At 47.4% G+C, this 24,769-nt stretch overlaps 1 protein-coding gene across 1 annotated transcript in view; it reads left to right on the plus strand.

Moving 5' to 3' along the window:
* Positions 1 to 24,769, plus strand: part of LOC128845533 (zinc finger protein 436-like) — an 80,936-nt gene that overhangs the window by 49,601 nt on the left and 6,566 nt on the right. The window lies entirely within an intron of this gene.

Raw genomic sequence — 24,769 nt, forward strand, 5'->3', positions numbered from 1 at the left:
CAGCCAGGTGATTTGCCTCAACCTCCCACCCCGCCATAAAGGTCTCCCCCTTGCTCTCACAGAGATTGTGGAGCACACAGCAAGCTGCAAAAACAATGGGGATATTGGTTTCGCTGAGATCAGAGCGAGTCAGTAAGCTTCTCCATCTCCCCTTGAGACGTCCAAAAGCACACTCCACGACCATTCTGCACTTGCTCAGCCAGTAGTTGAAGAGTTCTTTTTCAGTGTCCAGTGCGCCTGTATAGGGCTTCATGAGCCAGGGCATTAGCGGGTAGGCTGGGTCCCCGAGGATCACTATAGGCATCTCCACATCCCCAACAGTTATTTTGTGGTCCAGGAAGTAAATACCTTCCTGCAGCCGTCTAAACAGACCAGAGTTCCTGAAAACATGAGCGTCATGAACCTTGCCCGGCCATCCAACGTTGATGTTTGTAAAACGTCCCCTATGGTCCACCAATGCTTGCAGCACCATTGAAAAGTAGCCCTTTCGGTTAATGTACTGGCTGGCCTGGTGGTCCGGTCCCAGGATAGGGATGTGAGTTCCATCTATGGCCCCACCGCAGTTTGGGAATCCCATCGCAGCGAAGCCATCTATGATGACCTGCACGTTTCCAAGGGTCACTACATTTGACAGCAATAGCTCAACAATTGCGTTGGCTACATGCATCACAGCAACCCCCACGCCAAAGTGGTTCGCGACTGACCAGTAGCTATCTGGCATTGCAAGCTTCCAGAGGGCTATGGCCACTCGCTTCTGGACAGTATGGGCTGCTCGCATCCGGGTGTCATTGCGCTTCAGGGCAGGGGACAGCAACTCACAAAGTTCTAGGAAAGTTCCCTTCCGCATCCGAAAGTTTCGCAGCCACTGTGATTCATCCCAGACCTGCAGCACTATGGTGGTCCCACCAGTCCGTGCTTGTTTCTCGGGCCCAGAATCACCGTTCCACAGCATCAACATGACCCATTGCCACCATGATGTTCACGGTGCGGGGTCCCGTGCTTTGTGAGAGGTCTATGCCCCTCTCAGACTTAATATCCTCACCGCGCTGTCGTAGCCTCGCCCGATTTCTCAGCATCTGCCTCTCGAAAAGGTGGATGATAAGGTGCAAGGTGTTGACAACGGCCATAACTGCAGCGATGGTCGCAGCGGGCTCCATGCTCGCAGTGCTGTGGCGTCCGCGCTGTCACTGACTAGAAAAGTGCGCAAACTGATTTCCCACCGGCGCTTTCAGGGAGGGAGGGAGTGATGGATGGATGACGACAGTTACCCAAAAGCACCCTCGACACATTTTTTTACCCAGAAGGCATTGGCGGCTCGACCCAGAATTCCAATGGGCAGCGGGGACTGCGGGAACTGTGGGATAGCTGCCCACAGTGCACTGCTTCCAATGTCGATGCTTACCCCGTTAGTGTGGACTCACAAAGTCGAATTACTGTCCTTAGTGTGGATACACACATTCGACTTTGTAATATCGGTTCCACAAATTCGATTTAAGTAAAATCGAACTACTCTCGTAGTGTAGACGTACCCTTACAGAGTCCCAGGCTTTTGTCTCTTTTCATAATCAGGGTGGTTCATTGATTTCAGCTCAGCCCTGAGGGTTCCCTGTTCAGAGTCTTTTCTTGGAGTTTGTGACAGAGTGCTGGGAATCAGCAATTGAACCAGCGCTCTCGTCATTGTTTAACCCATTAGGCCCTGGGCAGGGCCTGATTAAGAGAGAAGCTCCTCATTACCAGATCAGACTGGGGCAGTGAAGCTAATGAGCTAATTAACCCAGTAACAAGGAGATTAGATAAAAGAGCATAGGGAGGAAGTGCAAGGGGGGAGCAGCAGGAGAGAGAGAGAAAATCAAGGCTAGTAGGGCCTGAAAAAAGAGAGTTGTATGGAAGGAGTTGTCTTTCCCCTCCCCACTCCTTTGGACAACATGTAGTGAAGCTGGATAACACTGTGACCATTTCTGTACTACAAAATGTTGCCAGTGCAAGTTGTGTCCGCATACAGCCGCTTCATTTAGTACATGGTTTGTGCACGTACATACGTGGTCCTTTTCTCCCCTCTGCACATAATCACTAGGAGTGCTTGCGTCAGTGCACATGGGTAGATACCCCAGTGAGCAACCTTCCACCATCAGCACACTATATTTTGGGTAGTTTTGGCAAGGCATGGTGGGGCAGAAACGAGTCTCACAGATGTGACTGGGAGCAAGGGGTCAACTTCCTATAATGCAATGTTCTCCATCCCATATCATCATATCAACTCTATCCCATAATTTTGAGCTTATTTTTAATTTCCCATGATCCTGTGCTGGACTTCTTGCTGTCTGCTATCTCTCACAGAAGCATAGAATCTGCATGATTGTTATGAGCGTTGCAAGTATAGGATGCACGATTCTCCAGTACTTCCAGAGCTGCAAAAAGGACCACAGGGAACATGACGATTTCATAGTCGTCAGTTTGCTGTGAGACACAGCACAAACCAGTTCACAATTGTTAGTGGCATTTATTGCCTGCACAAATTTAGAGCCTTATCCTCCCCCACTCCGTGCAATGGCCCTCTATGGGTTAACGGGATCTTTTCCCAGTGAAAGAGCCTTTATAGAATAAATATCCTTAATGTACATTTATTAACATTTGTCAAGGCTGGATCCCCACTTTGAACTTTAGGGTACAAATGTAGGGGCCTGCATGAAAACTTCTAAGCTTAACTACCAGCTTAGTTCTGGTTCTGCTGCCACCATTTCCCAATTCTAGATTCCCACCCTGGGAAGCACTGAGAAAAACCTTTCACCAATTCCCTGGTGAATACAGATCCAAACCCCTTGGATCTTAAAACAAGGAGAAATTAACCATCCCCCCTCCTTCCTCCCACCAGCTCCTGGTGAACACAGATCCAATCCCCTTGGATCTAAAACAAGGAAAAATCAATCAGGTTCTAAAAAGAAAGCTTTTAATTAAAGAAAAAGGTAAAAATCATCTCTGTAAAATCAGTATGGAAATTAACCTTACAGGGTAATCAAACTTAAAGAGCTCAGAGGACTCCCCTCTAGTCTCAGGTTCAAAGTACAGCAAACAAAGATAAACACTCAAGTAAAAGGTACATTTACAAGTTGAGAAAAACAAAGGAAAACTAACACACCTTGCCTGGCTATTTACTTACAAGTTTGAAATAGGAGAGACTTGTTTAGAAAGATGTGGAGAACCTGGATTGATGTCTGGTCCCTCTCAGTCCCGAGAACGAACACACCCCAAACAAAGAACACAAACAAAAAACTTCCCCCCTCCAAGATTTGAAAGTATCTTGTCCCCTTATTGGTCCTTTAGGTCAGATGCCAGCCAGGTTACCTGAGCTTCTTAACCCTTTACAGGGAAAAGGATTTTGGAGTCTCTGGCCAGGAGGGATTTTATAGTACTGTACACAGGACAGCTGTTACCCTTCCCTTTATAGTTATGACACGCCCCCCAAATCACAGATAGTGCTGGACGTTTGGTTTCACACTGGCTGTGATTTCTTCCTGGAGTTTTAGGAGAAGTTAATAAGACACATGTACCTTTAGACATACTACTGATTATATAAAAACTAACAATATGTTTTATTTCAAGAACAATTGTTAACCAGTTAACTTTGGGAAACTTTCCCTGGAGAGTGCATTAGCCACTTTGTTAGAAGCTTCCGAAATGTGTTGTATTTTAAAATTAAAATTTTGGAGAGCTAAACTCCACCGAAGAAGTTTTTTGTTATTTCCCTTGGCGGTATGAAGCCACTGTAGCGCAGCGTGGTCTGTTTGTAGTTGGAAACGCCGTCCCCAAACATATGGGCGTAGCTTTTTCCGCGCGTACACAATGGCATAGCATTCCTTTTTGCTGATTGACCAATGGCTTTCCCTCTCAGACAGTTTTTTACTGAGAAACACGACAGGATGGAATTTTTGATCTGGTCCTTCCTGCATTAAAACTGCTCCCACGCCTCGCTCGGACGCATCTGTAGTTACTAGGAACGGTTTGTCAAAGTCTGGGGCCCTTAGCACAGGGTCAGACATGAGTGTTGCCTTAAGCTGGTTAAAGGCCTTTTGACACTTATCAGTCCACTGAACTGCATTTGGCTGTTTCTTTCTGGTTAGGTCTGTCAGCGGGGCGGCGATTTGGCTGTAGTGGGGTACAAATTGCCTATAATATCCAGCCAAGCCTAAGAAGGATTGGACCTGTTTCTTAGACTTTGGAACCGGCCACTTTTGGATAGCATTCACTTTGGCCTGTAGGGGATTTATAGTTCCTTGACCCACCTGGTGCCCCAGGTAAGTTACTTTGTTTTGGCCTATTTGACACTTTTTAGCCTTAACAGTTAGTCCTGCCTGCTGGATGCGCTCGAAAACTTTTTCCAGGTGCTCCAGGTGCTCTGCCCATGAATCAGAAAAAATGGCCACATCATCGAGGTAGGCAACTGCAGATTCTCCCAATCCTGCTAGGAGACCATCTACAAGTTTTTGGAAGGTGGTGGGTGCATTTCGCAACCCGAAAGGGAGTACATTGAATTCATACACCCCTGCCTGGGTGACGAAGGCTGACCTTTCCTTAGTGGGTTCATCCAGTGGTACTTGCCAGTACCCCTTGGTTAAGTTCAAAGTAGAGATGAATTGGGCATGTCCCAATTTCTCCAATAGCTCATCTGTGCGTGGCATTGGATAGTTGTCAGGACGAGTTACAGCATTTAGCTTACGGTAGTTTACACAAAAGCGTATTTTCCCATCTGGTTTGGGAACTAGAACCACTGGAGATGCCCATGCACTCTTAGAGGGGCGGATTATACCCATCTGTAGCATGTCCTGGATCTCCCTTTGTATAGCAGTTTTGGCATGAGGTGAGTCCCGGTAGGGTGGGGTTCTAATAGGGTGAGCATTACCTGTGTCAATGGAGTGGTATGCCCGTTCAGTCCATCCTGGAGTGGCTGAGAAAATTGGTGCAAAGCTTGTGCACAGCTCCTTGATCTGCTGTTGCTGCAGACGTTCAAGGGTCGTGGAGAGGTTCACCTCTTCCATGCCACCATCCTTTTTTCCTTCGTAGTAGACACCTTTAGGCCACTCCGCGTCATTTGTTTCCTGGGCTGTAAACTGGCAAACGTTTAATTCTCTGGAATAAAAGGGCTTAAGAGAATTAACATGGTATACCTTAGGCTTTATGTTGGAGGTGGGGGAGGCTATGAGATAGTTAACAGCTCCTAGGCGCTCCTGGACCGTGAATGGTCCTTTCCACGACGCTTCCATTTTATGGGCCTGGAGCGCCTTTAAGACCATGACTTGGTCTCCTACTTTGAAGGACCGTTCTCTGGAATGTTTATCATACCAGGCCTTTTGCTCTTCCTGAGCATTCTTTAGGTTTTCTTTAGCAAGGGCTAAAGAGTGTCGGAGGGTGCTTTGTAGGTTGCTTACAAAGTCTAGAATGTTAGTTCCTGGAGAAGGCGTAAACCCCTCCCATTGCTGCTTCACCAACTATAATGGCCCCTTAACCTCGCGGCCATACACAAGTTCAAATGGTGAAAACCCTAAACTGGGATGTGGTACAGCCCTGTAGGCAAAAAGCAACTGCTGCAACACTAGGTCCCAATCATTGGAGTGTTTATTTATAAATTTACGTATCATGGCCCCCAAAGTTTCATTAAACCTCTCCACCAGGCCATTGGTTTCATGGTGGTAAGGGGTGGCAACCAAGTGATTCACCCCATGAGCTTCCCACAGGTTTTCCATGGTCCCTGCCAGGAAGTTAGTTCCCGAATCTGTAAGGATGTCGGAGGGCCAACCTACCCTGGCAAAAATGTCTGTTAATGCCTGGCACACACTTTTAGCCCTGGTGTTGCTTAAGGGTACTGCTTCCGGCCATCGGGTAGCAAAATCCATGAAAGTCAGTACGTACTGCTTTCCTCTGGGTGTCTTCTTTGGGAAAGGACCCAGAATATCCACAGCTACGCGCTGAAATGGGACCTCAATTATGGGTAGTGGCTGGAGAGGGGCTTTAACCTGGTCTTGGGGCTTTCCCACTCGTTGGCACACCTCACAAGACCGGACATAATTAGCAACGTCCTTGCCCATTCCCTCCCAGTGGAAGGACTTCCCCAACCGGTCCTTGGTTCTGTTCACCCCAGAATGGCCACTGGGATGATCATGGGCTAAGCTCAAGAGCTTTACCCGATACTTAGTGGGAACTACCAACTGTCTTTGAGGATGCCAGTTTTCCTGGTGCCCACCAGAAAGAGTCTCCTTGTATAAAAGTCCTTGTTCTACAACAAACCGGGATCGGTTAGAAGAGCTGAGAGGCGGTGGGGTGCTCCGCGCCGCCGCCCAAGCTTTTTGAAGGCTGTCATCTGCTTCCTGCTCGGCCTGGAACTGTTCCCTTGATGCTGGAGACATCAGTTCCTCCTTGGACTGTGGACTGGGGCTTGGTCCCTCTGGAAGCGATGCAGGTGCTGGGGCTGTTTCCATTGACTGTGAACCGCTGTCCGCTGGTGCACTATGTGGTATTTCAGGCTCTGGCTGAGCCTCTTGGGTAGGGTTATCTGCTGCTTCTGCCAGTTCAGGCTCGCTGGTGCCCTCTGGTGTTGGAGTTGTAGACGGGTTTGCAAGCGCTGGACTCAGGGCTGGCAATGGTTCTGGTGCTGGTTGCGTTGCCAGTTCCGGTTCTGGGACTGGCTTTGGCTGGGTTTTTGGGATTGGATCCACTACGGCTGTTGCAGTCGTTGGCAGGGGATCCAGTTCCACCACCTTTGTCTGGGTCTCCAGTAACACAGACGGGGCCCTGGTGGACAGCTCAGGAACAGGGATGGGGGTGAAAGCTTGCTTAGCCTGGCTGCGGGTGACTATTCCCACCCTCTTGGCTAGCTTCACATGGTTGGCCAAATCTTCCCCCAGCAGCATGGGAATGGGATATTTGTCATAGACTGCAAAAGTCCACATTCCTGACCAGCCCTTGTACTGGACATGCAACGTGGCTGTAGGCAACGTTACAGACTGTGACACGAAGGGTTGAATTGTCACTGTAGCCTCTGGGTTGATGAGTTTGGGGTCCACTAGGGATTGGTGGATTGTTGACACTTGAGCCCCAGTGTCCCTCCAAGCGGTAACCTTCTTTCCGCCCACTCTCAAGGTTTCCCTTCGCTCCAAGGGTATGAGAGAGGCATCTGGGTTTGGGGATCTTTGGTGTGATTGGGGTGTAATGAACTGTAATTGGTTGGGGTTCTTGGGGCAGTGAGCCTTTATATGTCCCAGTTCATTACATTTAAAACATCGCCCTGCTAAGGTATCACCGGGACAATGTTGGTTGGTGGAGACTGGTGTGGTGGGGTGAGAGGGCGTCTGGGATTTCCCTTGGGATGTGGGTGGGGCCTTGGGTTGTCCCCGGTGGTAAGGTTTTGTTTCGGCTTGCCCCTTCTGATATTCGCTCCAACTGCTACTAGTTTTTTTCTTTTCTGCCACCTCCACCCATTGGGCTCCAATCTCCCCCGCCTCAGTTACAGTTTTGGGCTTCCTATCTAGGATGTACCTTTCTATTTCCTCAGGAACACCCTCTAAAAACTGCTCCATTTTTACTAGGGAAAGCAGATCTTCCAGAGATTTAACATTTGCTCCTGATACCCAGGCATCACAATTTTTGTCAATGTGGTAGGCATGACGGGTAAATGACACATCGGGTTTCCACTTTAGGGCTCTGAACCGCCGACGGGCATGCTCGGGTGTTAGCCCCATTCTGAGTCTGGTCTTGTTTTTAAAAAGTTCATAACTGTTCATGTGTTCCTTAGGCATTTCAGCCGCCACCTCTGCTAAGGGTCCACTGAGCTGCGGCCTCAGCTCTACCATGTACTGGTCTGGAATGATGCTGTATCCAAGGCAGGCCCTTTCAAAATTTTCTAAGAAGGCCTCAGGATCATCACCTGCCTTGTAGGTGGGGAATTTTCTGGGATGGGAAGTGGTACCTGGAGGGGGGTTGTTAGCATTGGCTGGTGCATCCTGCTTAGCCTTTGCTGCTTCCAGTTCATGCTTCCTTTCTTTTTCTCTCTCCTCCATCTCTTTCTCTTTCAGCTCCATCTCTTTTTCTTTCAGCTCCATAGTTCTCTTGTGAGCCTCCTCTTTGGCTTTTTCCAGCTCCATCTCTCTTTCATGGGCCTCCTTTTTGGCTTTTTCTTCTCTTGCTCTCTGGTCTGTCTCGAGTTTTGTTAATTGAAGCAGTCTCTGATGTTTTCTTTCATTTTCTTCTGCTTCTAGTTTGGCCAGTTCTATTTTTTTAGCTACTTCTTTGGTAGTCATTTTCCTGTTTTCTTGTGCTGGGTCACCCCCTCTGCAGTTGACTGAAACTGGGAAGCTCTCAGCTCTGGCTGCTGCTGAGTTAACAGAGACTTTCTAACTAGCTACTCCCGAGGATGTAAAAAGAAAAAAAAACAATTCAGCTTGTAAATTCCCTTTAGCTTTGTTTGCCCATTTGAACACTTCTCTTAACAAAGGACCTTTTAAAAAAACTTAACACCTCTGCCTTCAGGCAAGGAGAGATAAGATATGCATCTATCTACCTCCAGCTCGGCTTTCCAAGCAGCTAGAAGGAAAAGAAAATCTCACTGGCTTTTGGGTTTAAAATGATCCCACCGCTATGCCACCATGTCAAGGCTGGATCCCCACTTTGAACTTTAGGGTACAAATGTAGGGGCCTGCATGAAAACTTCTAAGCTTAACTACCAGCTTAGCTCTGGTTCTGCTGCCACCATTTCCCAATTCTAGATTCCCACCCTGGGAAGCACTGAGAAAAACCTTTCACCAATTCCCTGGTGAATACAGATCCAAACCCCTTGGATCTTAAAACAAGGAGAAATTAACCATCCCCCCCTCCTTCCTCCCACCAACTCCTGGTGAACACAGATCCAATCCCCTTGGATCTAAAACAAGGAAAAATCAATCAGGTTCTAAAAAGAAAGCTTTTAATTAAAGAAAAAGGTAAAAATCATCTCTGTAAAATCAGTATGGAAATTAACCTTACAGGGTAATCAAACTTAAAGAGCTCAGAGGACTCCCCTCTAGTCTCAGGTTCAAAGTACAGCAAACAAAGATAAACACTCAAGTAAAAGGTACATTTACAAGTTGAGAAAAACAAAGGAAAACTAACACGCCTTGCCTGGCTATTTACTTACAAGTTTGAAATAGGAGAGACTTGTTTAGAAAGATGTGGAGAACCTGGATTGATGTCTGGTCCCTCTCAGTCCCGAGAACGAACACACCCCAAACAAAGAACACAAACAAAAAACTTCCCCCCTCCAAGATTTGAAAGTATCTTGTCCCCTTATTGGTCCTTTAGGTCAGATGCCAGCCAGGTTACCTGAGCTTCTTAACCCTTTACAGGGAAAAGGATTTTGGAGTCTCTGGCCAGGAGGGATTTTATAGTACTGTACGCAGGACAGCTGTTACCCTTCCCTTTATAGTTATGACAGCATTAATCAACAAAATACATGTGCCAAGCTTCTAATGCTCACCACTCCCAATAAAGTAGGCAGACTTTTCCTGATGGCCAGTCAGGATTGGATTTCACCTAGGGTTTCAGCTGCTGCGCGGTATGGTCGTGCAGGATATAAGAATTCTGGCAGGTTTGGTTTTGATCTGTGTCCCAGAGTTTGGTTCCAACAGGCTTCTCTTCTGACTCTCATTATATAAAGTGAGAGTCCTGCTTTTCTATACCTTAATCAATTATTTTACTTAAAGCATGACAATGCAAAAATTTAACTAATCGTACCCCCTAATGGGCTGAAACAGTTTTTCTAGCAACAGCAAAACCTCATATTCTTCTTCAAGAGATGTCCCTGTGGGTGCACCGCTCCAGGTGATGGTGCATCCCAGCGCCTCTGCCCGTAGAGTTTTAGCAGCAGAGTCTGTACAAGTCACACATGCGCAGTGCCTGCCTCGTGCACCGTTGGCGCTTCATCTAGCGCACATGGAACCCGGACCCCTCACTTCCTTCTCAACTATCCCTGGACTGAGATGGAGCTCAGCAGCCCCGTTAAAAGTCTTAGTTTCTACTGTTAAGATAAGTTAGTGAGTTAGGATAATTTAAATTTAGATTTATGTTCCTTCAAAACCTTTTTTTATTTCTTCCTCCTTTAATACAGTTAGTATTAAGTTACAGAAAGGCCTGGTTCACCAGGATTTTAAAGATGCAGCATGTGCTGAGAGGCGATGCCTGTGTCAGATGGACACACTCAATGTGTCTGTTGCCTGCCTAGGCAACAGACAGAAATTCCTCAGAAATGTGCCCATTGTAACAAACTGAAAGCTAGGGCACGCAGAGATAGAGACCTGAGGCTGAAACTCATTTTGATAGAAAAGTCATTAAGACCAGCCTCTGACCTGGGGCAGGAAACCTCTTCCCAGCATAGGTCACTGGTCTCTTCACCACCAAAGTCCCCAAAGACCAAAAAATCTGCAAAAAAAAAGAGCATCCTCTTCTCCTCATAGAGAAGAGACGAGCAGAAAACGGTCACCAACCAAATCGCTCTCCTTGGTGCCGGCTGCACCGTGGATCAGCACTTACGATGCTCCAGGCACCTCTGGCACCACCCACGTGGCATCTGCTGCCATAATCCAGCACTCCGGTGCAGAGTCTAAGGGTTCTAAGCTGCCCGTCTCCACCATGGCACCGTCTACAGTGCTAAAGGAGACAGCACCGACAACTGCTCTGATTACGGTGCCACAGCCCAATGCTGATAGCACAAGAGTGCTGACACATAGATTACAGCAGCTCAGCACGCCTTACTGCCAATGCAATCAGCACCTCACTCTATGCCACCGAGGCTCTCAGGATCTGTTGGTCTCCTCAACCCCGCAGTTCCCTCTTTTGGGCACCAACATCTAACCACAACAATTATCTCCGATAGCACCACAGCTCTCGAGCAACAAATATGAGGAGGTTGAAGGGGTATTCTCCCCTCACCATTCCTCCCTGATCAAAACACCTATGCAGCTGGACCACTACAATCACGGTCCACATATGCGCACGACATGCCACCATGGTATGGTCACTCATGGATGGGACCACCCATGCCCTTCCCTGGTCACTGGACATACTGGGATCCCTGGATGTCTTACAGAAGGCACTACAGCAGGCACCCCAACCCATGTAGGGAAGATACCAGATTCCCCACCTCCACCCTCAGAGACCGTAGGTACCAAGACAAGGGATGAACCCATGGCAGAGCAGGAAGAGGACACTACTTCTGACACCTCAACAACCAACAATAATTCATTCTCCTCACTGGGCGAGGCAATTATGCCTCCACTCCCAACAACCACAGATAACTTTACTCACTTCCAAGATTTATTCAAGAGTGGCCAATGAGCTCAAAATTGCTCTGGCGGAAGTGCCAGAAACTGAACATGAATTAACAGACATGTTCATCAAAGATAGCCCCATTGATTGGCAATGCTATCATGGAACCTGCCAAAATGGTATGGCAAACTCCAGCTACCATACCTCTAACCTGCAAAAGAGCGGACAAAAAGTATTATGTTCCCTCGAAGGGATCAGAATTTTTATTCACAGACTCAGCACCCAACTCGCTGGTAGTGGAAGTGGCCAACCAGAGAGGCAAACAACAACACTTTCGGGCCACGCCCTTTGATAAGGATAGTAAGAGGCTTCACGCTTCAATTCAGAGTGGCAAGTTATGCAGTACTATTTGCCAAGTACAACCACAGAAACTATGGAAAGTTTATGGACTTTATTAATGAAGTTCCAGAGGGAAAAAAAGAACAATTTAGATCGCTGATCTGATGGGCAAATGATTGCACGCACGGTCCTACAGGCCTCATTAGACATTGTTGACACAGCCTCTGCTACAGCTGTGGTCATGTGACTGGCCTCGTGGTTGAACTCCTCAGTATTCCACAGAAAATACAAAATACAGTCGAAGACCTCCCCTTCGACGGAGAAAAATTGTTTACAGCCAAAACCAATGAGGTACTGCACACTATGAAGGACTCTCAGGCAACACTTCAATCCCTCAGCATTCATACGCCTGCTACAAAAAGAAGACAATATAGGTATCAACCATACCAGAGAAATAGATATTCAACATATACACAACAATACCAGAGGCCTTACGAAAAACAACAAAGACAAAGTACACAATGATGCCAACCTCCACCAGCTGCGGCATCTCAAGTTCCTTCCTCTAAACAACAAATTTGAAGGCTTGGTCGAGGGTCTGGAAGACCTCTCCCACATTCCAATTCTTACACCAGCCAGCCATCTATTTGGAGACCGTTTTCTCCCATTCTACCTGAAATGGGCTGCCATCACCATGAAGAAATGAGCCCTAGAAGTCATCCGTATGGGCTATAGCATTCCTTTCCTGTCCAACCCCCCAACAGCCACCCTCCCTCCCTGTCCCTCTTCAGGGACTCCTCTCATGAACATCTGCTACGGCAAGAGGTAAATCATCATCACCTGCCCCTCCTCCTCCACTGGAACCTCTTCCACCTCAGGCTACAGTCCACAGCCACCAGCCTCAGTTTCCCTACTTCACCCCCCTGTGGGCGGCACCTGGGTTCTCCAACCCTATGCCTTGGCCTCAGTGGTACCATTGGCCACATCCTCTTACCACTCATCCTCAGACCTCTGTGCCTCGATCTCCAGCTCCCTCCACTTCTAGAGTACCTGAACCCCCTCCTGAGAACATGAGCTACGAACCATATCCTGACTCACTGAACCCTAATTCTCCATCTGCTCCAGACGGAGCCCTCTCCCCCCACCTCCATAGAACGTGGACAACTGTAAACAATTTCAAGAGCTTTTCAAGAGTCAGGAAATCCCCCTAGAAGAGGTTCAGGAGACATAATGCAAACTCCTCAGAATCTTTCAACCTTCTGCACCCTCAAAGATCGCACTCCCTATAAATGAAGCACTCCTGGAACCAGCTGACACACTCTGGCAAACTCCAGCTTCTTTATTACCAACCTGCAGAAAGGCTGAATGTAAATACTATGTTCCTGCTAAGGACGCTGACTTCCTATTTTCTCACCCACAACTGAACTCTCTCATCATCGATGCAGTTGCACAAAGGACGAAACAGCCACAATATCAGCCCACCCCAAAGACAAGGACCTTAAACGCCTTGACGTCTTGGGTCACCAGGTTTACACGTCCTCCACTCTACAATTCAGGATTGCAAACTACTCTGCACTCCTTGCCAGCTACGACTTTGATAACTACAATAAACTTTTTTAATTCGCCTCCTACATTCCAATGGATAGGAGAGTGGACTTTAAATCACTTCTGAGTGAGGGCCAATTGATTTCCAGAATGGCCCTATAAGCCTCTTTAGACACGGCGGACACAGCAGCCCGTACTACTGCAACTGCTGCGGTTATGCGCAGATCTTCATGGCTCTCTGCATCTGGCATCCCTAAAGATCTGCAGGCCAAAGTGGAGGACCTCCCCTTTGATAAAGACAAACTCTTTTCCAAAAAAACGATAAACTACTTCACACCATGAAAGATTCTAGAGCGACTCTGCGCACCCTGGGCATTCACCCATCTCTTCCCAGGAGACAACTATACCAACACCACCAAAGACCGTGCACACAACAATATTATCGGCCTCAACCCAAACCATACGACGTAAATCAGAATCGCGCTAGACCCCCTAAGCGCAGACAAAATCAAGCTCAAGCAACCACCTCCCATCCATAATAAACAACAATTTTGAAACGTTGGTCGAGGGTCTGCGCAACCACCCCTTGATTCCACAGCCTACTTGCCCATTTGGCCACCGCCTCAAGCGTTTCCAACATGCCTGGCAGCGAATTACACGGGACTGCTGGGTCCTCAAAATAGTTCAGTCCGGTTACTCTATCCCATTCATATCTTATCCTCCTACCCTTCCCCATCCCTCTTCAGGGACCCCTCTCATGAGCACCTCCTTCTCGTAGAAGTGGCTCACCTTCTCCAGCTAGGCACAGTGGAACCTGTGCCAACGCAACATTGAGGGAAAGGATTCTACTCCCATTACTTCCTGGCCCAGAAAAAAATCTGGGGAGGGAGGCCTATACTAGACCTATGCCGACTGAACAAATTCATGAGGGTACAATAATTCAAGATGGTCACACTGGGCACAATAATTCCTGCACTGGATCAAGGGAACTGGTTTACAGCCCTTGACCTATAAGATGCTTATTTTCATATGTCAATTCATCCAGCTCACAGATGCTTCCTATGATTCACAATTGGTCACAACCATTTTCAATACAGAGTTCTTCCTTTTGGCCTCTCCACAGCGCTGAGAGTCTTTTCCAAAACTCTAGCCGTGGTCATGACTTACCTCCACAAACATGGGATCATGCTTTTCCCCTATCTGGATGATTGCCTCATCAAGGGCAACTCCTATGGCGAGACACTTCAAGCTACCCATTTCGCCATCTCCCTCTTTCACAGCCTGAATAAAATAAAGATCCAAAAATCCACCCTGACACCTACACAATAGATCGAGTTCATCGGAGCTCATCTTGATTCAATCCAGAGCAGGGCCTCGCTCCCATATCACAGATTCCTCGCTATCACACAACTCATACGCACGCTCGTCCCAGGACACAGGCAAGAATCTGTCTACAGCTCCTTGGTCACATGGCAGCCACCACCTTCGTGGTCCAGTACGCCAGGCTACACATGAGATGTCTTCAGGGCTGGCTCAATTCCAATTTCAAACCCAACCTTAGGGACGCTGCTAACTTCTCCTCCCAATGTTAAAGCTTCCCTACATTGGTGGACAAGACCAAAAAACCTCTGCATGGGGGTTTCCTTCCAGCAACGGTCCTCAACGCTCATGCTCACCACGGACACTTCCCTAACCGGTTGGGGAGCACATCTAGGGGGACACAGGGCACAAGGCTGGTGGTCCACATCAGAGACGCACCTACACATAAATCTCTTAGAGCTCAGAGCAGTGAGGCGAGCATGCCTTCACTTTCTTCCCCTCATAAAGAACAAATCTATTCGGGTCTTAACTGACAACATAGTATGTATGTACTGCATCAACAGACAAGTGGGAGCCCGATCACATTCCCTTTGCATGGAAGCCATCGGACTATGGAATTGGTGCATACAACATCAAATACAAATCATCGCTTCCTACCTACCAGGCTGCCACAACACTACTGCCGACGCACTCAGCAGGCACTTCTCGACAGAATATGAATGGGCGCTGCACCCTGCAATACTTCAACAGCTCTTCTCCCTCTGGGGCACCCCATCAATAGACCTCTTTGACACAACCCAAAATCAAAAATGTCCCGTTTTGCTCCAGAGCGGGACTCGGGACTGCATCCCTAGGAGACACGTTCCTCATCCTGTGAAACAACTCTCTCCTGTACGCCTTCCCACCAATCCCGCTGCTACACAGGGTTCTTCGGAAGATCATACACGACAAAGCCCGGGTCATCCTTATTGCCCCGGCTTGGCCAAGACAACCGTGGTATCCTTACCTACTCCACATGTCCTCCTGTCATCCGCGGGCTCTCCCCAACAGGCCAGATCTCCTTTCCCAGGACAATGGACGGGTTCTTCACCCCCAGCTCTAAAAGCTCCACCTCACAGCCTGGTTCCTTCATGTTCCAAACCCATGAACTAGCCTGTTCCAAGCAAGTCCGATATGTCCTCCTGCACAGTAGAAAAGACTCCACTCGTAAAACCTACCTGCAGAAGTGGAAGTTTCGCCCTCTGGTGCTCACGTAATCACTTAATGCCCAATAGGGTGACCCTCCCTAACATTCTAGACTACCTCTTGAAACTAAAACAGGATGAACGTTCGCTCAGCTCGATCAAAGTGCACCTGGCGGTGCTTACCACCTTCCATGACCTGTTAGAAGGTTATTCACTTTTTACCCACCCCACCATAAATCGATTTATTACGGGCCTGCAAAATCTCTACCCTGAAATTTACCCAACCTTAACCTCGTTCTTCATGCTCTCATGAAACCTCCATTCGAGCCTTTGGCTGCCTCCTCTCTTCTCCATATGTCCATGAAGATGGCTTCTTAGTTGCAATAACATCAGCAAGGAGAGTAGGTGAAATAAGCGCCCTGATGGCCCATCCTCCCTACACAATCTTCTCCAAAGACAAAGTCACTCTGAGACCACATCCTAAATTTCTCCCTAAGGTGGTATCCACCTTCCACCTTAACCAACCTATATACTTACCTACTTTCTATCCCAAACCTCACAAGATTCCACAGAGGCAACCCTGCATACTCTCGATGTCAGGTGAGCAATCGCTTTTTACTTAGACAGGACTAAGCTATTTCGTAAATCTCCACAACTTTGTCTCCATCACTGAAAGATCAAAAGTATGGCTATCTCTAAACAACGTCTGTCCAAGTGGATCTCTGACTGCATCAGATCCTCTTACTGTATTCAAAATATTCAACTGCTCAAAGGCATTAGAACTCATTCCACTCAAACTATGTCGACATCTGTTGCCTTCCTACATAACGTACCCATTTCTGACATCTGTAAAGCGGCTACATGGTCCTCTGAACATATGTTTGCCAAACACTATGCTATCATGCAAGATACCATGGCAGACACCATAGTAGGCCATACAGTACTCTCTAGAGTACTCACTGCTGGATCTCCAAAGTCCCACCGACCTAGAGTGGAGCACCCACAGGGACAGCACTCGAAGAAGAAGGGGAAGTTACTCACCTTGCAGTAACTGAAGTTCTTCGAGATGTGTGTCCCTGTGGGTGCTCCACTCCCCATCCTCCTCCCCTCTACTTTGGAGTACTAGTATAATCGCCCCATGGTAGAGAAGGAACTGAGGGGGGTGCAGGACGCAGGCGCTCAGGAAGATTCCAACGAGACGGGAAATACCAACTGAGTGCCTGCATCCGGACCAGGCACAGCTACCGAAAATCTCCGATCAACGGCACCGGGACACACCGACACCTAGAGTGGAGCACCCACAGGGACACACATCTCAAAGAACTTCAGTTACTGCAAGGTGAGTAACTTCCCCTTATGGATGGAAGTCACATGTCCAAATGTGGATTTAGATTTATTTTATAAACTTAAGGAAAGAAAAGTGACAGTAGGTATTAAAAATGAAGTGTACCAATATATAGATGAAAACTGGAGTCAGTTTTGTCAAATATATACAGATGGGTCCGAACAAAAAAAACAGAAGCACCAGGGGCAATAACTTGTATATCAAAATTTGGAATTAGTACATCTAAAATAATTTCTGATTAAATGGCTGTCATGGCAGCCAAACTAATAGTAATAATGCTAGCATTAAATTGGATCTGGGATATATGTCCAACAGTGGTAGTCTTTTATTTTATTTTTTTTGGACTCAGTCTGAGGCCTTATGGTGATAAAAAAGAGTGTCTCAGTATGTAGAAGTGATTTAATCAATGAAATTTATGTCTCAGAACAGAGTACAGATGGGGATACATGTAGCATTAGCTTGGAACCCAGAGGATATTGGGATAACAGGGAATGACATGGTAGATAAATTAGCTAAAAACACTGTAAGAAATGAAAGCCTAGTACAGAAAAAAAAAGAGGAATGGCAAAAATTTTGGATTAATAAAAAAACAGGCAAATAATTTTTGAATTGTGCCCTAGAGCTGTGGATAATGACATACTTCAGGGCCTGCATAGGAAAAATGAAATGATTTTGTTTACAGTACTAACTGGTCACTGTGGCATAAACAAAAATCTTTTTGGAGTAAATAGACACGAACAGAGATTATGTGCACTCTGTAAATTGGAAGAAACAATTTATCACAATTTATGGGTATGTAAGGGGCTTTGATAAAGAAAGGGGAAAACTTTCTGAGAAATCCAATCTAATTCATAAAAATATCAAGGAAATGGGGTGTTATTAGAAGGGCATTGTTACGTCACCTAAAAGACACAGGGCAGAACGAGGGAATATAAAGCACTAAGTGTTTAGGAATTGTAATTGGTGTCGGCTATAGACTAATCAGTCAGGTCTGCTTCACCATTAAAAAAATAAACAAAGAAGAGAAAGGCGCTAGGGTGTGTAAGGAGCAGAGTGAGCTCAGTTGAGAGAGGATCTAGGGAGAGTTCCCTCTCTCTGGGAAGGGCCTGGATGAAGGCCTGGTAGTTTGGGACAGGCTGTGGCCAGGACTCACGACTACAGGAGTAGGTCAACTTCTGTGATGGGGCCCAAGAGCAGAGAGGAGCCCTGAGTGAGGGTCTGTGAGGACCAGAGAATGAGGTAGAAGCCCAGGGGTGAAGCACTTATTGTTTGGAGTCAAGCTCAGGAGGGGCGAAGGCCCTTTTTATTTAGAGATGAACCCAAGAAGGGGACTGAAGTGTCATGTGATGTGGCTGGGGGTGAGCCACAGAAGACCTAGTAAAGCAGTCAGGAGTAGGGACTGGCTGGGAATGGTCATTGTGGTCAAGGAAGTGGCTACCTGAGGGAGTGTGAGAGGCAAAGTCTCCTGCAGTGCCATGTCTAGGCATGAGGCAGTGCCCTAGAGGTCAGGACACACATTTACAGTAGACAATTGAGCAATACATCCCATAGTCAGCTAGCCTGGGAAGGGTGATAATTCCCTCCTGCTTAAATGGGCCATCGCTGAGACATGTGGTTCCCTGGTGATTCACTTTCACTCCAAGACCATATGGCCATGATTTGCAATGTAGTTAAATATAACTTGTACACACGTGATTATGAGAGCAGATAGGTTACAAGCTTTCAGTAGAGACTTCACCTGCTACCCTTTATGGATAAATGCCATGAAGGCAGTGTATTAGATATATTGAGTTTGTCAGGTCTGAGACACGGGTTTCTTGTGAAGAACAACGAACCCTTTGCTAGTTGGCAGCAGTGAACCGCTGTGTCACATACCCCAAATTCTCAAGGTGCCATTTCCTACCACCACCTAGGGGTAAAGACTCTCCAGGCTGCAGTCAAGACAGTGCACACCTGGAGGAATGTAGATTCACTGCCCTCCTCACTCTCTACAGATGAGTGGGAGGAGGTAGTGGCAGGACCCTGTCCTAGTTTCAAACTCAAAGATTGTGTGGTGGCAAAAGTCACAAGAGTAAAATGCTTGCAAACTGCGCAGAAACTTTTCAAAAACACCATAATAGAGGCTCAAACTATTTGTATACTTCAAATAAAAAAACAGTAACAGGATCAAAAAAATGCCACCAAGGCTTAACAAGTGAATAAAATATGTGATTAGAGACAAAGAGGCGTCCTTTAAAAACTGGGAATTTAAATCCTACTGAGGAAAATAGAAAGCACCATAAACTCTGGCAAGTCAAGTTTAAGAGTATAATTAGCAAGGCCAAAAAAAGAATTTGAAGAGCAACTAGCAAATAACAGAAAAGAACAACAAATTTTTTTCAGGTACATGAGAAACAGGAAGCCTACCAAGAAATCAATGGGGCCACTGGACAATCGATTGCTAAAGGAGCACTCAAGGAAGGCAATGCCACTGAGGAGAAGCTACATCAATTCTTGGTATATATATCTTCACTGCAGAGCATGGAAGGGAGATTCCCAATCCTGAGCCATTTTTAGGTGACAAATCTGAGGAACTGTCCCAGACTGAGGAGTCAGTTAAGGAGGTTTTGGGACAAATTGATAAATTAAACAGTAATAAGTCCATGGGACCAGACGGTATTTGCCCAAGAGTTCAGATGGAACTCGGATATGAAATTGCCAAACTACTAATTTTGGTATGTAACCTATCACAGTCCTGGGGTCCATTCACCGCTTGTATTAGGGGTGCTCGTCCTGCCCAGTCTCTGATCCTCCCCTTGTATCAGGGACAACCAAGTGCCTGTGTTACCACCAAATTGTCACCAGGTTCACGCACCACTAGGGTGCCTCTTCCTGGCTGCTCTGGGGATTAGCTCTTTCCAGATCCAGTGCCTACTTCTGCAACTCATTGCATACCCTGCTGCCTCTCTGTCCCACTCTCTGGAAGTCCAGGTTCTCTCTGTGGATTGGCTCTCTAGCCAGGTCACTATATGTTTTGCCAGGTATCAAAGTCTCTCCATGCACAATGTCTCTGGCTGTCTTCCCATTCACAGCCTGGTCTGCGCCACTTCCCCAGTGGCTCGTAAGGGAACCCGGGCTCACCCCCTACTCCGTGTTCCAGCTCAGGGACCCTATAATTAGCAGGCAAGGTCTGCACCATCTTAAACCTTGCTGCCATCTCCCTGAGCCTTTGCTTCACCCTCTCCCACTAGGATTTCCTTGCTTTCCTCTCTAATGTACAGAAAATGGCTGCATGCTCCCTCACAGCAGTCCTTTTTTGCTGCCACCTTCCTGGCTTTATCCTAGCCTCGCCTGTTCCTTCTGAGCTGGCTCCATCATTCAAGAGTTTACTTAGTCTGTTCAGTTCCCCTCAGCTCTTTCCTGTGTGGCCTATCTGGTGAATTGGCCCTGTCTCAGCCTCATTAACCCCTTCTAGACTAGTGTGGGGTGAATACCACACCACAGTTGCTTAAATCAGCCTCTGTACCAAATGACTTTCATGTAGTTAATGTGATGCTGATTTTTTTTTAAAGCCTCCAGAAGTAATCCTGGCAATTATAGGCTGGTAAGCCTAACTTTGGTATCAGGCAAATTGGTTGAAACTGTAGGAAAGAACAGAATTATCAAATACATAAATTAATGAGACTTGTTGGGAAAGAGTCAACACTACTTTTGTAAAGGGAAATCGTGCCTCACTAATCTAATAGAATTATTTGAGGAGTCCACAAACATTTGGACAAGGGTGAGCCAGTGGATTTGGTGCACTTGGGCTTTCAGAAAGATCATAGAATCATAGAATATCAGGGTTGGAAGGGACCTCAGGAGGTCATCTAGTCCAACCCCCTGCTCAAAGCAGGACCAATCCCCACCAAAGGCTCTTAAGCAAGGCAGTCATGGGATAAGATGGAAAGTCCTCTCATGGATAACTAACTGGTTAAAAGGTAGGAAAGGTAGGAAATAAATGGTAGTGTTCATAGTGGAGAAAGGTAAATAGCAGGGTCCTTCAGGAATCTGTACTGGGATCAGTGCTGTTCAGAAAAGAATTAGATAAGTTCACATAGGATAAGTCCATCAATGACTATTAACGAAGATGGTCAGGGACACAACCTCGTGCGCTGGGTGTGCCTAGCCTCTGGCTCCCAGAAGCTGGGACTGGACCACAGGGGATGAATCACTCAATAAATTGCCCTGTTCTGTTCACAACCTGTGAAGCATCAGGCACCAACCACTGTAGGAAGACAGGATACGGGGCTAGATGGACCATTGGTCTGACTCAGTATCTTATCTTCTTACGAAAACAGTACTGTAAGAATCGTGGACCCTCGTGGTCCCTTCTAACTTTGTGTTTCTCTGGTTGTATGATTCTATGACATGCCTGGTACAGCTACCAAGAGGATGGGAGATTGGTTTTGGCATCCATGGATAACAATTCTTGGATTCTTGAGGTCATCGATTAAAGTGACCCTGCTCAGTTCTGTCTGAAAGGAGGAAGAGATGTGATGAAGTGAGAATTTTCTGTATATTTTTTGTGAATATGCACAGCAGTGACCTACTTGCCTAGGGATTGCTAGCCAGGGGGTGCAAAGGGGTTAAAAAACTGCTCAAGCAGCATAGGAGGAGACATGAAGTGGCTGGGTTGGTATGAATGGGTCGTTAAAGAGGATCCAGAAAGACAGTGGGTATGTGTACGCTGCAAAAAAATACACGTGGCAGGAAGCCTTTGAGCTTGGGTCTACAGACTCGGGCTCATGGGGTTCACACTACAGCGCTGAAAAGAGCCATATTGATGTTCCAGCTCCGGCTGAAGCTCAGGCTCTGAGACCTACATGCCGCCCCAGGATTCAGATCCCAAGCTCCAGCCTGAGCAGGAAAGTACACGGCTATTTTTAGTGCCGCAGTGTGAGCCCTGCGAGCCCAAGTCTGCAGACCCAGGCTCAGGCTCCCTGTCAGGTTTTATTTCTGCAGTGTAGACGTACTCAAGGACACCCCCCTCAGTCAGCTCGAACAGCCTTTTATGCCCCTAACTCTGTCTTTGTTCCCCAGCCTCCTGAAACAGGTAACACCAGTCACTGCTCTTACCGAAGGGGGACAAAGCCTCAAACGTTGGATATCTGCATAATCAGCCTTGGAATTTGGCATTAATCATCCCCTGCTGATAGCAGATTCCACAGGAAATCCATCCCCCACCCACCCCTCAGTGAGCCAGGAACACACAAATACATGACACTTCTTGATACAAAGGTGTGTGAATATTTTATGGGCCGATATAATCTGGCCTATCTCAGTATAATATTTAGTAACGTTTTCATGCTTTCAAGGGCTAGTTCAAATATACAGGTAAAATTCATAACATTAAAGTTTGTTCAGGGAGGGTAGGTGGCCTAATGGTTAGCATATCTGGTTTCTCATCTCTCACCCCAAAGTGTGGTGAATGTAGAGATGCCTACCCCTGGTTTTAGGTCACAGGCATCATGGCTTTGTCCCGTCTTTGGCTTAGCTCTCAAGCGGGATATTGTAGGGAGGCCATGGCCTTCCCTCTGCACCGGGTCCCAGCCCAGGACCCTGTGGGAATAAACAGTAGCTGACTCCTCCATGAAGAGGATGTGAGTCTGCCACTCTGAGCTACTTCCTACCTCTCCTCTCTTTCAGCTCGGGACATGGTCCCTTAGAGTCCAAACAATCTGCAACTGAACAGAGTTCAGATGAGCAGAGCCTCGCAGGGCCTGCCAGTGCTCAGGAAAGGGCAGGGTTTGGTGAAGGCACTGCAGTTGGGACTCACCAGCATCGTGGTTCCCTCCCAGGTTCAACTTTCCCTGTGGCATGTCTGAAGGACCTGGCTTCCCTCCAGCCTGTTCACTCTACCCCATTTCCTCGCTGCTCTTGGCTGGGCCGCAGGTTCTTCCCTACCAGTACTGTGATGTTATCTTGGGTGTGGGGGCCTGAGGGCCGAGTTTGGGGTAGGGTGGGAATGGGATGACGAGGAGGCCTTCCTGTCCCTTCCAAGCCTTGGGCAGGTTGACTTGATATACCTGGGCTGTCTTCTTTCTTCTGGGTTGCTGACCTCAGAATCAATCTCCCCTACCTGTTTTACCACCTTGGCGGTGCCTTGCCATCAGGCCAGAAGCTTGGATTTCAGTGTGAGCAGTAGAAATATCACTCAGTCTCCAGGTTGGAACTCTCAGAGACGGGCCTTGCTGTTGACCTGCTCCTGGTTGTGTTGTGCCTTCTCCAGGTTTTCCTTCGCAAGCGCCCACAGGGTCTTCAGTTTCTTTCTTGACTTTATAACATACTGCACTACATTGGTTGTTCTGGAGTTCTGCCCTTTCCATATCTCATGGAGGAGATCCAAGATTCCCCTTGATTGCCTCCCATGTAGTAATTCAAATGGGGAGAAACCTGTGGATGCCTGAGGAACCTCGCAGGTGGTGAGCAGGACAGGTGGGATGGTCCCAGTGTCACGAGTCAGTGGATTGAACTACCACAACTCTTTAATGTTTTGTTAAACTGTTCCACCAGACTGTCAGTTTGGTGGTAGTATACTGACATCTTCAAGGACTTGACCCATAACAAGTTGCAAAATTCGTTCACTAAGGGTATGTCTACACTACGCGGGTAGCAATCAATCCAGCAGAGGTCGATTTATTGCATCTAGTCTAGACACGATAAATCGACCCCCAGCGCTCTCCCGTTGACCTCTGTACTCCACTGCCATGACAGGTGCAGACGGAGTCGACGGGGGAGCGGCAGCAGTCGACTTACCACGGTGAAGACACCATGGTAAGTCAATCTAAGTACATCGACTTCAGCCACGTTATTCACGTAGCTGAAGTTGCATAACTTAGATCGATATTCTCCTCTTCCCCCCCCCCCCCAGGTCTAACTGTGAGGTGATGTTTGCCCCTTGCTCTGTCAATAATTCTTTGCGGATCCCTACTCAGGCAAATACTTTTATGAGCTTACTGGCAATGACAGCTGCCATTTCTGACCAGAGGGGAATGGCCCAGGATCTCTGGTGGCACAATCCAGGATCACCAATGTATATTAGTACCTGGCTGCAGACGTTTTCAGCGGACCCACCAGCTCTGTGCCTGTCCATAAGAATGGCCATAGTGAGTCAGAGCAATGGTCCATCTAGCCCAGTATCCTGTCTTCTGACAGGGCCCAATGCCAGATGCTTCCTAGGAAATGAATACAACAGGGCAATCATCCAGTGATCCTTCCTCTGTCCCCCAATCTAAGCACCTGCCCGTCAGAGGGACCCCTGCAGAGGGGAGTAGTACCAGGGGGGCCTTTGAGATCTTTTTCTGGCTCACCCACTGGTACTTGGGGCAGGAGGCATAATAGTCCCGTGCCTCTGGGGTGGATCCCCGGCCAGTAGAACTTCGTGGTCACTCTGTTGAATGTCTTCTCTGTCCCCAAGTGCCCCAGCACAGCATTGCATGGGCCAATTGAAGCATCTCCCCTAGGGAAATTCCTGGGTACCGAAGCTGCATTTGACTAACCCTGTCTCAGCCTGCTTCATCACCCAATATGATTTCTCCTCTAGCAGTTTCAAAATAGGGCCACTATTTCAGCTGCTGCGGGTCTAACACTTTGTCATCCACATGGGTGAGATGTTCACGAACCTGACTCAGGGTTGCGTCACTCATTTGCTCTCCCAAAATGTTTATTTGCTAGACACCAGGTGCAGGTTGAAAGGTGGTAGCAGGCCCCTACTGCTCCAGTTAAGTTC

Source organism: Malaclemys terrapin, chromosome 11 (assembly GCF_027887155.1).
Source record: "Malaclemys terrapin pileata isolate rMalTer1 chromosome 11, rMalTer1.hap1, whole genome shotgun sequence".
Classification (NCBI taxonomy): domain Eukaryota; kingdom Metazoa; phylum Chordata; order Testudines; family Emydidae; genus Malaclemys; species Malaclemys terrapin.